Below are 18,276 nucleotides of genomic sequence, written 5' to 3' on the forward strand. Positions count from 1 at the left end.
GCTGTCTGTCTGTCTTTTTTTTTCTCTCTCTCTCTTTGGCCGCTGTCTGTCTTTTTTTCTTTATCTCTCTCTCCTTGGACGCTGTCTGTCTGTCTGTATGTTTTTCTTTCTCTTTTTCTCTCTCCTTGGCCGCTGTCTGTCTTTTTTTCTTTCTCTCTCTCTCTCCTTGGCCGCTGTCTGTCTGACTTTTTTCTTTGTCTCTCTCTCCATGGCGCTGTCTGTATGTCATTCTTTCTGTCTGTCTCTGTCGCTCTCCCTGGCCCCCTGCCTGCCTGTATTTCTCTGTTGCGCCATGCCTGCCTGTCTCTCCATGGCCCCCTTCTGTCTCCCCACCAGAGCAAAGCATGATTGCTGTCTGCCCCCCTGCACACCCCTCCCCACAAAGCAACCCCGTTTCCCTCTCCCCCTCCACTTCCCTGTGCAGCAGTAGTAGAATTTTTACCAGCATGGGAAACCTCGCAGCACCCGCACGACACCCTCCTGCCATTGCTGAGACAAACTGCTGCTCAATCCACTGCATGCGCCGCAAGCCGCCACACGCGCCGCAAATGGAATGCGGCCACGGACGCATACATCACGGCGGCAGGGATCACGGCCTCGTAAGAGCGCATGCGGGCTTAGGGTTTTATTATAGAGAATTACATCTGTGATACCATGATACTTTCTTTGTCACAAGGAAAGTAGTACAGTAAGCCTAACTTTAAATTTGAGAGACTGGGATCATACCCCCACTTAGAAATAAGGTTCATTACTGTCATGCTTTGGGTTTTCTATGCACAAAACTAGCCCAATTGAAGTCATGAACACCATGTAGCAGGCATGGCTCAGATCAGCAAAGGAGTGGCTTCCTGTGAGAGACAGAGGGGGAATTCGCAATATGAGAGGCCTAAAATCACCACCAAGTCAAATGCAGATAGTTAACTGGGGGCTACTGTACAAGACGTGAAACCCGCAACTATAGGAAGAGAGAACCCACACAATACTTCTATTCCTGCCTACTGGTAGAGAACAAGACAACCCCCTATAAAGTGTGGGATTTTGCCGAGGCCAACTTGAGTGCCCTAAAATGTGCTGGTCAATAGAAAGAAATGAACCTTTGGTAGAGGGGCACCAGATGCAACATCTCAGCACCATCCCAGAACTTTAATAAAGTGCAAGGCTATGCAGAAAGGTCCTTGGTCTGAGCCCTGAAACAGCTCCTCTACCGCCGAGTCTTCTGGAGCCGAGGAAGCACCGTCCACAGCACTGGGGTTACAGGGAACCATGGTCATTGTCTGCGTAGTGACCGCATTCAGCGGCCAAGATGACAAGACTCCCATAGTGGTCTGGTGTAGGACCTCAGGCTCAGGACTGTCACTGTGGCAACCCAGCTACGTGTCCTGGAGGTGAGACGATATCAAATGGGCAGATCTCAGATCAAAGTACTAAAACCTAGCAGCAAGGTGGAGGTGGGGGTGGGGATGGCCAATGAAATAAAAGCAGCAGAAGCTCATGTGGGATTTCGCTATGGAATTCCTCCTGACGCTACTGCAAGACAGATCCGAATTAGCCAGCCTGCCAAGAGTAGGGACAATGGGCTACTTTCACTGCCCTTCCTAACTGCTCTAGCATCAGCTGTTACGACTCCAAGCAAGTCATCAAGTCCTTAACTACACCATCCTGAGCTGATAAACAAGGTTGGAAATGGGACTCGGAAATACACTGGAGACAAGATCACTCTGAATCTAATGAAAGCAGCCCTGAAAACCATTAATCTACTGATCAGAGGTTAATGGGGGGAGGGGGAGGTTTATAATTTTACCATGAACAAAAGAGACTAACCTTATAGGAAGAAGCATTCACTGCTTGATGTCTTATGTCACTGTTGAACATCACGTTACGAGAAAAAGAGCTGCAGAGGGTAAGGCTGCATTACTGGCCTCTCAGTTTCCTCTTCTTTGCACTCATCAATGCTCTTAATTACAGCTTCGTCTGCCGCTCTGAATCACATTACACGGGATCAGGAAGAGCCTGGAGGTTGCACCTTTTGGGGGGGGGGGGTCAGCGATCGTGCAAAACTGCTGCCTCTATGCTTGCACATATATTTAAAAAGAAAGAAAGATGATTGCAAAAGGAGTGAGAGAGGAGACGAGACCCAAAGCACTGCACGATCCGGACCATGATGTCATTGCTTTCCCAGCTGGCTCACGATTGGCTGCTGGATTGGCCGCGAGGTAGGGCTGGTTGTCGTGACAACCTCCTCTCTCTCCCCCCCCTTGCCCGTGTCATCCCCTGATCACTGAATAAATGAGGTTGTCGTGCAAAGGGAGTCCCACCATCCGAGCGGTCAATTCAATGTCCCTGCAGCTAAACCTCATCAACAGAGGCTGGGTGCACGGAAGGGCTTTCCCGCTTATGTAACTTATCATACCAGGCACTGTTATATATCGCTTTTATTGCTCTTGTGCTTTTGAACCAAAAAAAAAAAGCAAAAGTGGTTGTTGCTTTTTAACAATTCTCTATGTCAGAGAGACTCAGTGAGAATTACATGCACACAGAAACATCCAGAACCACGGAGGAATTACCGAAGGGTTTGCTTACTAGCTTAAAGCAAGAGGCACGAACTAAAAGTTTTGCCATTTTGGAAGAGGACAGGGAAATTGCAGGGGAATTTTCAAAAGGAAAATCCCAATATTGCTTCCTTTGCTTTCCTGCCCTAGCCCTAAACTCCCGAGGGCTGTCAAAAAGTGTCTGAATATTCACCCATTTATCTGCATGAGAATGTATTCAGGAGGTAAGGTCCATTTGCAAATCATCGCTCACTTCTTGGGTGGGGGGGGGGGGGGAAGGCTTAGGATCTCTCACTTATGATATGCTAGCTAAGTAAGAACAAGCAAGCTGCATCACAGAGCTGGCATATCTGATCCTGGAATAAATCCCCAAAGGGTCATTAACTCCTTAGCTCCCAGGCAGAACCATCAACTGTCCCCCTCCCCCCACCCCCAGCTCACAGAATTCAAATGAGTGCTGTTGGTACGTGCTCTTCTAAATATTCATACCGCTTATTGTGTTTCACCAAGACATCATGTCCTCCTGCCTAATAAATCCCCTTACTACTGTTACTATGAATTATTTCTATAGCACTGCCAGACGTACACAGCACTGTACAGAGTCACAAAGAGGAAGACAGTCCCTGCTCCAAAGAGCAAACAATCTAAACAGGCAACACAAACAGGATGTCATGGATGCCGTTAAGGGGAATGGTTAATCTGGAGGGCAGAGGGGAGTACAGGACAATCAAGCCATTGTGACATCACTGAGGAGGTGGACTCTTATTGGTGGAATGATGCATTATGACATCACAATCTCAGCTCTGCTTCCCAATGACTGAAACTCTTCACACTACTACTGCTATGAATTAGTTCTATAGCACTACCAGACTCACGCAGCGCTGTTCAGAGTCACAAAGAAGACAGTCCCTGCTCCAAAGAGCTTACAAACTAAACAGACAAGACAGACAAACAGGATGTCATGGATACCGTTAAGGGGAACGGTTAATCTGCTGGCTAGGTTGGTGGACCACCTCTGGCTCTGTCACACATAAAATATACCTTAAAGTATCTTCTGCAAACCTGATCCTGCAAGTCCCAGTCACCCAGTAGCACCCCATAGCAGCACAAGGAAAAGGAAGTGTCGCACAATTGCCTTTCTTAGTACAGGCACTGAAGCCATAGCCCTACTAATATTTTGCTCATCACAGCATCTACAATTAGAGAGCTGAGGGGAGGGGGGGAGGCTGGAGATGGATTTTGTCCTTCCAACTAAAAACATGCTCCATTACTCCTGCAGTACCTAGTGTGTTCTAGAAAAAAAAACAGTGTAGGTACTCCATATCTAGGGTTGTCACTGCAAATATTAGATATCAGAAAAAGGAGAGGCACATAAATGTTCTCTTCGATCAGTCACACACGCTTAACATGAGTAAATAAACAGTGCTCAGAAACAGATGGGTTTTTTTCAGACCAAAACCTCCGGGAGACCCGGTAGGTTTAAAAAGTGGCGTAACAGTTCTCCTAGGACAAGCAGGATGAGTCAGCCACATATGGGTGTTGTCCCAACAGCTCCCAATTTCCGGATAAGCTCTCCAATAGCTCAGAGAAATTTTTTTTTTTCTCTAAGCACATGCAGTGCCCGGGCCCCACTGGGCATGCCCGAGCCCTACCCATTTCCCCCTGCTTCCCCCTAATCCCCAGTCTTTAGTTTCTGCCCGTTCCCATCGGTCAGATTTTCTACAGCTCTCCATTACAACTTTTCTACTCATCACCTTGAAGATGCCTGAATCATCTAAAGAAACGACTGGGATGCAGGAGAAGGATGAATACACTGGATCCTCATGAATTGTGCACCCACTGATTGGATCCGGCGCTCGAGGTTTCCGTGTTGCTTGCATTGTGCGCACATGTCACCACGTGCACGCAAGCTAAGGAAGAGGGCACTGAGAGACTTCATGAAGAGAAGTGAGGCCCGAGAATCTTCCTCCAGCAGCCATCCTCATCGGAATGCAGCAGCGGGGGATCCACAAGCTACAGCGGATGCCCTGGCTCAGCTAATCCCCCCGCCTGCACTCGGCCCGGCAGAGAAATCGCTCCCGGAGTCCCTGCATGCTGCCGCGTACAGCCAGCCCCTGCAGGGCAGCCGATAGGAGTAGGTTTAAAAACTGGCGTAAGAGTTTTCTATCATTGCACTGAATTATATTGAAAAGCAGCAACTCAAAAAATGGGCAAACGGTTCCAAATATGTATAAAGAGAAGACTTATCTGTGTTTGCTGAAGAAATTGAAATAACTTTGGGTCCTTGAAGAAATTGAGATAACTTACACCATTACCTACAACACCAGCACACTATTTAGTGGGGAAAACAGAACAAGCAGGACCGTGTTCCTTTTCCTCTTTCCCTAATATTTTAATGTACACCATGTTGACCTTTAAGAAAGAAAATGTGGCATCTCACGTCCTGATAATTAGACACGCATATCACAAGGCCATCATAGGACCTGAGAGAGAGGATTGGAAAGTGAGAGGTTGGCGTCAAGGAGTATTCCTAGGCTGCGTGCTTGGTCCTTTGCAGTTACGCTAGTCGAGTCCCAGCGCAGCGAGGGACGGACGCAGATGCAGTGCTCTTGACAGATCCAAAGGAATTCCATTTTGGAAGTATTCAGTTGCAATTTGTTGACATCCAGTTTTTTATTTCCGAGAGGCAGTTGAGGAGTTTTGTGATCTGGGCATCACAGGTTTCACCTAGTGGCAGGTAGAGTTGGTTGTCATCCGCGAAGGAGTGAATCTGTATTTGGTATTTGTGGGCTATGTCTAGGACAGGTCTAATCAGATTTTCAGTACACTTCTCCCTCCGTATTTGCAGTTTTGTATATTTGCGTTTTGTTTGTTTTGGCTTGCTGGCTCCTCCCCCAAATGACATCATTCCAGAGTCAAAAAACAAAAGGAGAGAACCAACACAGTCCGCAGACAAATGTACAAAGATGCAGGCTGAATTTATTGAAACAGAATTTATGAATGTGGTTAATGTTACCACCTTGAACCAAACCAAAGGACCCGGCACGGTCCTTGTTTCGCTAAACACGCCTTCTTCAGGGGTCCCAGATGGATAAGGTATCAAATAGAGCCGTATGGTGGAGTTTTTAAAGCGATTGTTTCATTGCTGCTGTTCTTCCTGGCACATGCTAAGTTTTTCTTTGCGGCTCTAATTGATACCTTATCCACCTGGGACCCCTGAAGAAGGCATGTTTAGCGAAACACGGACTGTGCCGGGTCCTTTGGTTTGGTTCAAGATGGTAACATTAACCGCATTCATAAATTCTGTTTAAATAAATTCAGCCTGCATCTTTGTACATTTGTCTGCAGTTCTCTTCATCATCCCAGAGTCATCCTTCAGCGTGCAGATAAAAAAAGCAAAAAACCCCAAAAACAACTAGTCGCCCGGGTTGAGATCTGAGAGTGGGAAAGTGTGGAGTGTACACACACCTGGAGAACAGAGAGGAACAGAGAGGGACAGGGAGGAGCAGAGCGCCTGAGGCGGCTATGAGATTCACCAGAGCGGGAGAGCTGCTTGTCAATGCCGTGTGAGGGGATCGTCCTTGCCGTGCATAGACCGCGGTCAGGAGCCTTCTGCAACCTGCGATCTGGCTCGGGCACGCGCATCGGTTGCACAGGACTTGTGTTGCCATACACCCCAGGCACTCCGCCTTGTTTGTAAACAGTGCACCCCCCTTCACTGGCCGCCGCATTCCAGAAAAGTGAAAGGACATAACCGAGTTCCGAGTCTGGGCAAGCGCCTAGAAAAGTTATTCGCGATTTTTCCGTATTCGCGGGCGGCCTCTGACCCTAACCACTGCAAAAACAGAGGGAGGTGTGTATATCCATAATGAATATGACCTAGAACTTTTGGTTATGGCGGTATAAAAGAATAAAGTTATTATTATTGTTATTATTACATGACAAGGAGGTAGTGCAGGCAAATTTATTTCATGCATATTGACTGTGGACATCCTGAAAAACCTGATGGGACCAGGTGTGCCTCAAGGATTGGGGTGAGCAGCACTGGGCAACGGAACTGTGCAGACAAGAACTGAACTGGCAGCTCTGAGAAGCCAAATTGTGGATGACATACAACACTAGCAAAGAAGAAACAGAGCTGCATTTCATCCTGTACTGTGCAAATACACAGTGGCACAGTAAGGTGGGGGGGGGGAGGGTGGACAACTCCTGGCATCGTCTTGGTGGGGGCACAGGCACCTATCCACCCCCATGCCATGCTCGCCCCTACCTTTTTAAATCTTCATCACTTCCGGGTCACAGGGCCAGGAAGTGGGGTCACAGGGAAAGCCAATGCCAGCATAAGCAGCAGGCGGAGATGCAACTCGTGCTGGCAAAGATTTAAAGCGGTATGGAGGGGTGGAAGGGAGGGCGCGAGTACAACACTACTTTCCTAAGCAGATACAGGTATATTTGAATCAGTATATCAAAAATACTTGTTGTTTTTTCACCTTTAGTTTCACAACCCCTCCCCAATATGGCTATATATCAGGGATCTCAAAGTCCCTCCTTGAGGGCCGCAATCCAGTCGGGTTTTCAGGATTTCCCCAATGAATACGCATTGAAAGCAGTGCATGCACATAGATCTCATGCATATTCATTGGGGAAATCCTGAAAACCCAACTGGATTGCGGCACTCAAGGAGGGACTTTGAGATCCCTGGTGTAGACAATGACGTTTCTTTAAAAAGTTAAATTTCAGTTAAAATTTGCACAAGTATGCACATAAATAAAACAGAATGTGGTAGGCATGTAAAGTCCTTTATAATAAAGCATATACTGGACCCCAACACATCGCTCTGCTTGCTTCAAGCCATTTTCAGGTTTTACGCTCAAAGACACGTACATTGTTTTGCACATATTTCTATCTTTGTATCCTACATCAGTGGTTCCCAACCCTGTCCTGGAGGACTACCAAGCCAGTTGGGTTTTCAGGATAGCCCTAATGAATATGCATGAGAGAGATCTGCATATAAAGCACAGTTACTTACCGTAACAGGTGTTATCCAGGGACAGCAGGCAGATATTCTTAACGTATGGGTGACGTCACCGACGGAGCCCCGGTACGGACCTTTTTAACTAGAAAGTTCTAGTTGGCCGCACCGCGCATGCGCGAGTGCCTTCCCGCCCGACGGAGGAGTGCGTGGTCTCCAGTTAGGATAAGCCAGCTAAGAAGCCAACCCGGGGAGGTGGGTGGGTCGTAAGAATATCTGCCTGCTGTCCCTGGATAACACCTGTTACGGTAAGTAACTGTGCTTTATCCCAGGACAAGCAGGCAGCATATTCTTAACGTATGGGTGACCTCTAAGCTAACAGAGAGGGAGGAGGGATGGTTGGCCATTAGGAAAATAAATTTTGTAACACAGATTGACCAAAGTGTCCATCCCGTCTGGAGAAGGCATCCAGACAGTAGTGAGTAGTGAATGTGTGAACTGAAGACCAAGTGGCCGCCTTGCAGATTTCCTCAATAGGAGTGGAACGGAGGAAAGCCACAGAAGCAGCCATAGCTCTGACCCTGTGGGCCGTGACAGGTCCTTCCAGTGACAGGCCGGCCCGAGCATAACAGAACGTAATACAGGCAGCAAGCCAATTGGACAGCGTTCGTTTAGATACAGGGTGACCCAGACGATTAGGATCGAAGGTCAGAAAAAGCTGAGGAGAGGAGCGGTGAGCCCTGGTACGGTCAAGGTAGTACGCCAGGGCACGCTTACAATCCAGCGTGTGAAGAGCCTGTTCCCCAGGATGAGAATGGGGTTTAGGGAAGAAAACAGGCAGCACGATGGACTGGTTGAGGTGAAAGGCTGAAACCACCTTAGGAAGGAATTTAGGATGGGTACGCAGAACCACCTTGTCATGGTGAAAAACAGTGAACGGTGGATCGGCGACCAGTGCATGTAGCTCACTAACCCTCCTGGCAGAGGTGATGGCAATGAGGAAAAGCACCTTCCATGTGAGAAGTTTGAGCGAGGTAGTAGCCAGAGGCTCAAAAGGAGGTTTCATGAGGGCTGACAAAACCACATTGAGGTCCCAGACGACTGGGGGAGGCTGAAGAGGTGGTTTGATATTGAAGAGGCCTCTCATGAACCGGGAAACCAGAGGATGAGCCGTGAGGGGTTTTCCAAGGATAGGCTCATGAAACGCAGTGATGGCACTGAGGTGGACTCTGATTGAGGTCGACTTGAGGCCAGCGTCGGAGAGAGAGAGCAAATAGTCCAGTACAGTTTCCACCGCCAGAGAGGTGGGATTGTGATGATGAAGAAGACACCAAGCGGAGAACCGGGTCCACTTCTGATGGTAACATTGGAGTGTGGAGGGTTTCCTGGAGGCATCCAAAATGCGACGGACTGGCTGAGACAGGTTTTCTGGAGAGGTCAGCCCGAGAGAAACCAAGCTGTCAGGTGGAGCGAAGACAGATTGGGATGTAGTAGAGACTGATGTTGCTGTGTAAGAAGAGTAGGAAACACAGGTAGAGGAATGGGATCCCTGGAACTGAGCTGAAGCAGGAGGGAGAACCAATGTTGTCTGGGCCACCGAGGGGCGATGAGAATCATGGTGGCCCTGTCCTTGCGGAGCTTGAACAGGGTCCGCAACATCAGAGGAAGTGGAGGGAAGGCATAGAGGAACCGATCCGTCCAGTCGAGTAGGAATGCATCCGGTGCCAGACGATGAGGAGAGTAGAGTCTGGAGCAGAACTGGGGCAGCTGATGGTTGTGAGGAGCTGCAAAGAGGTCCACCTGTGGAGTGCCCCATCGAGCAAAGATGGAGTGGAGAGTGGGAGGATCCAGGGTCCACTCGTGAGGTTGAAGGATGCGGCTGAGCTGGTCGGCCAGGGAGTTCTGTTCGCCCTGGATATAGACTGCTTTGAGAAAAAGATTGTGGGCTGTGGCCCAGGTCCAAATTCGGAGGGCCTCCTGACAAAGGAGACGAGATCCGGTGCCGCCTTGCTTGTTGATGTAGTACATGGCGACTTGGTTGTCCGTGCACAGGAGAAGAACCTGAGGATAGAGAAGGTGCTGGAAGGCCTTGAGAGCATAAAACATGGCTCTGAGTTCCAGGAAATTGATGTGATATTGACGCTCCTGAGGGGTCCAAAGTCCCTGGGTGCGTAGATCCCCTATGTGAGCTCCCCATGCATAGGGGGAGGCATCTGTGGTGATGATCATGGAATGAGGGGGCGGATGAAGAAGGAGGCCCCTGGAAAGATTTGAGGAGTTCAACCACCATTGAAGAGAGTGCTGAAGAGATGATGTCACAGAGATGGGATGAGAAAGAGGATCCCTGGTCTGCGACCATTGGTTGGCGAGGGTCCATTGCGGTATCCTCAAATGGAGTCGCGCCAGAGGAACCACATGGACTGTCGAGGCCATGTGACCCAGAAGAATCATCATCTGGCGAGCAGGGATGGATGGTTGGATGAGCACCTGTCGACAGAGGTGAAGCAGTGTCCGGTGCCGGTCGGCAGGAAGGAACGCTCTCATGGAGTTGGTATCGAGAAGTGCTCCGATGAACTGAAGGCGCTGCGTGGGAAGCAGATGCGACTTGGGATAATTGATCTCGAACCCCAAGAGATGGAGGAAAGAGATGGTGTGGTGAGTGGATTGCAGCACAAGTGGAGCGGTCGTTGCTTTCACCAACCAATCGTCCAAGTAGGGGAACACTTGAAGGTTGTGGGACCTGAGACAGGCCGCTACCACAATCAGGCACTTGGTGAACACCCTGGGCGAAGATGCGAGACCAAAGGGAAGCACTTTGTACTGATAGTGGTGATTGAGTATCTGGAATCGGAGGTAGCGACGTGAAGCCTGATGGATTGGGATGTGAGTGTAGGCCTCCTTGAGGTCCAGGGAACATAGCCAGTCGTGTTGAGACAGAAGAGGATAAAGTGTGGCAAGTGAGAGCATTCTGAACTTTTCCTTGACCAAACACTTGTTGAGGTTCCTGAGGTCGAGGATAGGACGAAGATCTCCTGTTTTCTTGGGTACCAAGAAGTAGCGGGAGTAAAATCCCTGACCTCTTTGGTCTGGTGGAACTTCTTCGATGGCATTGAGAAGGAGGAGGGATTGGACCTCCCTGAGGAGGAGAGGAGTTTGGGAGGAGTGAGAAGCAGACTCTACGGGAGGATGGTCTGGAGGAAGAGTCTGAAACCTTAGTGAGTATCCGTGACGGATGATGTTTAGAACCCACAGGTCTGATGTGATGGCCTCCCAGCGTCGTAGAAAGATGGTGAGGCGGCCCCCGATAGGTTGAGGCAGAGGCAGCGAGGGTTGGAGACTGGCTATGCCCTGGAGAAAAGAGTCAAAAGGGCTGAGGAGGCTTAGTTTGAGGGAGAGGCTTAGCTGTCTGGTGAGATTGCGAGCGAGCCTGAGAGTGTTGTTGCTGTTGTTGGCGAGGCCGACGAGATTGCTGTTGAGGAGGATTCAGCGGCCTAGCAGAAAAGCGACGTTGGTAAGAAGACTGAGGTCTGTATGGTCGTGTCGGCGGAGTCTTCTTTTTAGGCTTAATGAGGGTGTCCCATCTGGTCTCGTGAGCCGAAAGTTTTTGTGTGGTGGTATCTAGAGACTCCCCAAAAAGTTCATCACCAAGACAGGGCGCGTTGGCAAGGCGGTCTTGGTGGTTGACATCCAGGTCAGATACTCTCAGCCAGGCAAGGCGTCGCATAGCAATTGCCAGAGCAGAGGCACGGGAGGAGAGCTCGAAGGAGTCATAGATTGAGCGTACCATGAACTTCCTGAGCTGAAGGAGGGTGGAAATTTGTTGTTGAAACAAAGGGACCTTGCGTTCAGGGATGTACTTTTGCAGAGCAGAAAGTTGTTGTACCAGATATTTCATATAAAAAGAAAAATGAAATGAATAATTGTTGGCTCTGCTAGCCAGCATGGCATTCTGGTATAGGCGCTTTCCAAATTTATCCATTGTTTTACCCTCTCTGCCAGGAGGGGTGGAGGCATAGACACTGGAACCATGAGATTTCTTGAGAGTGGATTCTACTAGGAGGCTCTCATGTGGCAACTGGGGTTTATCAAATCCCGGGATAGGGATGACCCTGTATAAACTGTCCAGTTTCTTAGGGGCACCTGGAACAGTAAGGGGGTTCTCCAAGTTTTTATAAAACGTCTCCCGCAGAATATCATGGACGGGGAGTTTGAGAAATTCCTTGGGAGGTTGGTCGAAGTCCAAGGCTTCTAAAAAGGCCTGGGACTTCTTAGAGTCGGACTCGAGTGGGATGGAAAGAGCCCCAGACATCTCCCGAAGGAATTTTGTAAATGAGGACTGCTCGGGCTTGGAGGTGGATTCAGCCATGGAGGGTTCCTCATCAGTGGAAGAGGCATCCTCCTCGGTACCGAGGGGGGATTGCTCCCATAAGTCAGGGTCCCTGATGGCCGGCTCAGCATGGCGGGTTTTAGAAAGGGACTTGCCAGATCTCATGGATACGGTGCCGGGGGATGAAGACCGGTGCCGATCTCTGTCCCGGGAGGAGTGGTGTCGATCCCGGTCCCGAGACGATCGATGTCGATCTTGGGTTCGGGATGGGTCCTCCGCCGTGCAGGTCTGTAATGTAGGCTGTGCCGATAAGACCGGCATCGAAGTATTCATCGGTACCGAGGGGGTGGCCACTGGCGTAGTGGTGCGAGGCTCGGGCCGGACCGGTACCGGAAGGAGCGGTGCCAGCAGGGTTGGGAGCAGTTCCTGAAGCTGGTGCTCGAGTTGCTCCTGTAATTTAGTTTGGAGGATGGCCGAGATACGGTCCTCCAATGGGGGCACCGGTACCGTTTTACTTTTCTTCGGTACCATAGGTGCCGCTCTACGCTCCGGTGATGAGGAGGCCGATGAAGAGGCACTCACCGTTATCGGAGCGGAGCGCTTACGGGACTTGCGGGACGTCGGAAGGACCGGTGTCACCGCCGTGGCTGGAGGGCGCTCAAGGGAAGTGGAAGGCTTCTTAGCTGGCTTACCTGGCGCCATCGACCCCGCAGAAGGATCAGGTGGTGTCGATGTTGACGGTGCCGATTTCGGCGGTGCCGTCGACGTCGGGGTCGGATCCATAGCAGAACCGGTGCCGAAGAGGAGATTCTGCTGAATTTGTCTATTTTTAAGTGTGCGTTTTTGAAGAATCGCGCAGCGGGTGCAGGTGTCAGCCCGATGTTCCGGACCCAAGCACTGTAGGCACCAGTTGTGTGGGTCCGAAAGGGAAATCGGGCGTGCACACCGCTGGCACTTCTTAAAACCCGGCTGAGGGGGCATGAAGGGGAATACGGCCTCAGCGAAATCAAAGTCGGAGGCTTGTATGATGGCAACAGGCCCCGCCGGGGCCTGTTGAAAAATAAAGGAAAAAATAAAGTTGTTTTTTTTTTGTTTTTTTTTTTTTTGTAAATTAGACAGAAAGGAAAAACCCGAAGGAAAAAAGCAGAAAAAATCAAAATAACGCGAGCGGGAAGGCAAAAAAGGAGTGTTCAACAGCCGTTGAATACCACATGCGTCTTCTTCGCTCCGCGGAAACGAAGAAACTGGAGACCACGCACTCCTCCGTCGGGCGGGAAGGCACTCGCGCATGCGCGGTGCGGCCAACTAGAACTTTCTAGTTAAAAAGGTCCGTACCGGGGCTCCGTCGGTGACGTCACCCATACGTTAAGAATATGCTGCCTGCTTGTCCTGGGATAATGGAAGTGCCAAGCATGTATTCATTAGGGCCATCCTGAAAACCCGACTGGCCTGGTGGTCCTCCAGGATGGGGTTGGGAACCACTGCCCTACCTCATCCGGACCTCTGAGGAAGGCGGTCTCGCCGAAACACGGACAATCATATGTGTACTATTAATTCAGACTTTTATTTGTATTTTTATTGTGAAGAAGGAATAAAAATCATCTTTCAGGACATCCAGAGTCTGCTGTTTTTATCTTCAAGTGTTTGGAACGTCATTGGTAGATGGCTACACCAAAGTGTGTGTGTTTAGCTATTAACGAAGTACGTTAAATTTCTGTTCTTTTCCACAATAAAGTGCAGATATTGAAGGTTGATTTAATATAATACCCCACTTGTCATAATAACCATATTGGGGACTCTAATGTTATTTCTATACTGATTTATTATTCTTTTTTAATAAAAAGACTTGACATAAAATGTCTTTTTATCAATGTATCACTGCTGAGTGTGGAAACATAAAAGTTATAGCTATACTACCAAGAAATTTGCTCCAATACGCAAAAATGATAGCAAATTTTAAGAAAAATGGAGCTTTATGCATGCAGTGGCTTTGAGGGACCCCTGAGTGGGCTTAAAAAAATTTTTTTAATTATTTTTTGATCAAGCACAATCAAATTCATGGGAAAAACTTCAATTCATACAGTTTTTCTGGACAACCCTAGTGCAACATGTATACTGCAAAAGCAGAGCCTTATCTGTGTTCTGAATTAATATAGACTCTGAGGCTCAGGCAGTAGCTACGAAGGAGAGATATGTCTTCTCATCAAGGGTTTCTCCATGTTTAAGGGGCCCCACAGCCATCTTTTGTGGCTTCTATGCTGGGGCAGAGCTTTTCAGTGACACACCTAGAAATATGATGGCAGATAAAGGTCAAATGGCCCATCCAGTCTGCCCATCCGCATTAACCATTATCTCTTCCTCTCGCTAAGAGATCACTCGTGACTATCCCAAGTTGTCTTGAAATCAGACAGTCTCTGTCTCCACCATCTCTATCTACCACCCTTTCTGTAAAAAAAGTATTTCCTTAGATTACTCCTGAGCCTATCACCTGATCAGATTTAAAGGCACACCAGCATGCCATGGCCTGCTGGGTTAGGAACTGAGCTCCAAATAAACTTCCAAACTATACAGAATCTATCGGTAAGTGTTTTCCTTGTCCCTAGCGAGTTCACAATCTAAATGTTTATCTAAGACAATGAAAAGATGAGTGACCAAGGTCACAAGAAGCCACAGTGAGACTTCTTTGGTTCTTAGTCCAATGTTATATAGCCATTAGGCTACTGGCAAAGTGAAAGACTCGAGAATGGTTTCAGGTAGATCCAGCCCTTCAATAATGCCTGACCAATTCAGCTGTGAGCAACTGTTCCTTGTACACAGTAGATATCTCCCTCAGGGTACCATCTGCAAAGGGGTTAATTTTGTGCATATCTAAACAGGAAAGTCCACATAAAGATCAACAATTAAGAAATAGAAGTGGTTGATAGCTTTGTTTTCCTTGGGTCCCTCACTGGCGGTTTATTTTCCTTGGGTCCCTCAGTGGCGGTTTGACAGCAGAGATCAAGCGTCGATTAGCACTGGGGTGTCCAGCCATGGTGAACATGGATCAAATATGGAAGTGCAAGGATGTCTCACTTCCATATTTGATCCATGTTCACAAAGACTGATCACTGGCCATTGTGTTTCTACACTGCTGCTATTCAGTCAGCCGTGCCAAAATGCCACATTTGAAACAATGCCCATGAAAAAGTCGGAGGCGACCTTTCACTTATCAGGTGTTGTATACTCAAAATCCAGCTACCATAGGAACAGAAACGGAAGAAAGGCCGGACAAAAAGTGTTCCGAGGCAGATAATGCAAATGCTGCTTTCAAAATACAAGGTAAAGCAAAGCTTAATTTGCTCCCGACTGGCAGATCTCTCCATGCTGAAGACCAAGGAAAAGGCTGGGTACTGGGTAAAGAAAGAGGTCACTTCATTTACATAACGAGAGAGGGAAAGACTCCTGAAATAGAATCATAAGCTTCAATTGTTTATGCTTATCTAACCAATGAGCACCTCCGAGAGGATCCCGTTTCAATGACTTGAACTACAGTGAATTTACAAGGATATATCCGCAAGGGAAAAAGACATTCCAGTTAACACTTGCAGTATCGTTTCTTTTATTTAAAAGACTTAGAGTCCACCTAAAATTAAGCGGATAACTACCATGCATATGTAAAATATTAATAAACATAGTAAAATTAAAAGCACAAACAGAATTTAAAATCATACTAGTACTAGTGACCTGGATTGGCCACCGTGAGAACGGGCTACTGGGCTTGATGGACCATTGGTCTGACCCAGTAAGGCTATTCTTATGTTCTTATCCGATAACTATGATATGGATTATTCTTCCCAATGTGCATCATAAGAACATAAGAATTGATGCTGCTGGGTCAGACCTGTGGGCCATCGTGTCCAGCAGTCCGCTTACGCGGCGGCCCTTAGGTCAAAGGCCAGTGCTCTAAATGAGTCCAGCCTCACCTGCGTACGTTCCAGTTTAGCAGGAACTTGTCCAGCTTAGTCTTGAATCCCTGGAGGGTGTTTTCCCCGATGACAGACTCCGGAAGAGCGTTCCAGTTCTCTACCACTCTCTGGATGAAGAAGAACTTCCTTACGCTTGTACGGAATCTATCCCCTTTCAACTTTAGAGAGTGCCCTCTCGTTCTCCCTACCTCGGAGAGGGTGAACAGTCTGTCTTTATCTACTTTGTCATGAGTCCCTGGAGGGTGTTTTCCCCTATAACAGATTCCGGAAGAGCGTTCCAGTTTTCTACCACTCTCTGGGTGAAGAAGAACTTCCTTACATTTGTACGGAATCGATCCCCTTTCAACTTTAGAGAGTGACCTCTCGTTCTCCCTACCTTGGAGAGGGTGAACAACCTGTTCTTTTCCACCAAGTCTATTCCCTTCAGTATTTTGAATGTTTTCATCACTTTGCATTTGTCCACTTTAAATTTCATCTGCCATTCGGACACCCAGTCTTAAAATTTCCTAAGGTCGTCCTGTAGTTTTTCACACTCTGCATGCGTTTTAACGACTGTGAACAGTTTAGTGTCATCTGCAAATTTAACCACCTCGCTCGTAATTCCAATTTCTAGATCATTGATAAATAAGTTACATAGCACCGGTCCCAGCACAGATCCCTGCGGCGCACCACTATTTACCCTCCTCCACTGAGAAAAATGGCCATTCAACCCTAGCCTGGTTCCTGCTATTGGTGTTTTGGAATTTGGCTATCAACAGTGTGAGCAGGATTCCGTGTGTGTGTCCGCAGTGCTGGCGAGCGGAATGGAACAGCTGCCGTGAATGGCGTTTTTCAGCTAAGTGTCCTTTTCAATCTGCTTTTGTTTTTTTTTTTTTGTTGGACTGTTTGCTCTGGTTTGGGGGATTTTTTTGACACTTTTTTTGCACATGCTGTATGGACAGTGGAGAATTTACAGTGTTACAGATTGAAATGAGTTGCATTGAACTGAATTAAACTGTCTTTAACTCAGCCTGCGGTTAGTTGTAGGACCATACTGTATACAGATTTTTTGAACAGCTTGTCTTTCTATGAACATTTACACCAGTAGTGGAGATATATTTTTGATGTAATGTAATGAATGCTTCCCATGCAAACTGGACACGATAGAGATTTGAATTTATTTATTGTATTTATCCAATTTTCTATACCGAATAACCTATAAAATTTTGCTTTCAGTATTTAAAACGCTATCCACCAACGAACCTCAATTTATAGATCGGTTACTCATCCCTTACAACACGACACGTTCACTCCGATCTACAACTCAGGGACTGCTAATGGTTCCTTCTTTGAAAATTATTGGAACCAGACGTCACGATATATATTCAGTAATGGCCCCTCTAACCTGGAACACCTTGCCTTTATATATATAAGAGAAGTTAAAGATCTCAGCAGATTCAAAAATAATTTAAAAACTTTTCTATTTAGAGATGCATTTAATGTTTAAATAATTCATTTCTAACAATCTTAATCCCATTCCATATGTTTTTCCCTTCTTTGGTTTTTCTTATCTTCCCAATTATGAAAAATATTAATATTGAAACTGTCTTCTCTTCCTTTTCCTTTCCCTTATGTATCTGAGTCTGTCTGTCCTGTCAGTTTGTTTTTAACCCCTTTTAAAATTGTATAATGAACTCTAGATCTATCTTATATTTTAATGCTACTCACTTAGTATGTAATAAGCGATTTATCAAATTTAAATAAACTTGAAACTTATACAGAGGGGACATCATAGTAAATTTAAGGAAATTTGGGGCCCATTAACAAAATATTGCAAGTTATGAAATATTAATTTTATTTCCCTTTGATTTATGAAAGATTGTTATATACATCCAGGAGGGGGAGAGGGGGAGGTGGGTTTTAATAACTGTATATTATTTGTTGGAATAGAGAGCAGATTGTGATATTACTTGATTGTTCATATGTTTGCACTTTGCATTTGAATTAAAAACGAATAAAGAATTTATTTATTTATTTATTTTCTATACCGTTCTCCCAGGGGCGCTCAGAACGGTTTACATGAATTTATTCAGGCACTCAAGCATTTTTCCCTGTCTGTCCTGGTGGGCTCACAATCTATCTAATGTACCTGGGGCAATGGGGGGATTAAGTGACTTGCCCAGGGTCACAAGGAGCAGTGTGGGTTTGAACTGCCTACAGCAGTGTGAGGCTGTAGCTTTAACCACTGCACCACTCTAGAAATCATAATATAGCAAAAATGAGCCAAATATAGGGCAATCAAGCCATTGTGACATCACTGATGATGTTGGATCTTATTGGTGGAATGAGGCATTATGACATCACAATGTCAGCTCTGGTTACCAGAGACAAACTTTTCACACTATTTATATATTCAGTTTTCTATATTGTTCTCCCAGGGGAGCTCAGAATGGTTTACGTGAATTTATTCAGGTACTCAAGCAT

At 47.1% G+C, this 18,276-nt stretch overlaps 1 protein-coding gene across 3 annotated transcripts in view; it reads right to left on the reverse strand.

The window, feature by feature from the left end:
- Window positions 1–18,276, reverse strand: part of PAK3 (p21 (RAC1) activated kinase 3) — a 223,774-nt gene that overhangs the window by 106,941 nt on the left and 98,557 nt on the right. Inside the window, exon 1 of one of the 3 annotated variants that reach the window (XM_033946562.1) lies at window positions 1,822–2,052. The exons of the other annotated variants lie outside the window; for them this stretch is intronic. The gene's annotated coding sequence lies outside the window, so the exon portion shown is untranslated. Of the gene's footprint in view, window positions 1–1,821; window positions 2,053–18,276 lie in introns of those variants that run through there. 3 annotated transcript variants of the gene reach the window in all.

The sequence above is a fragment of the Geotrypetes seraphini genome, chromosome 5 (assembly GCF_902459505.1).
Source record: "Geotrypetes seraphini chromosome 5, aGeoSer1.1, whole genome shotgun sequence".
Classification (NCBI taxonomy): Eukaryota; Metazoa; Chordata; class Amphibia; order Gymnophiona; family Dermophiidae; genus Geotrypetes; species Geotrypetes seraphini.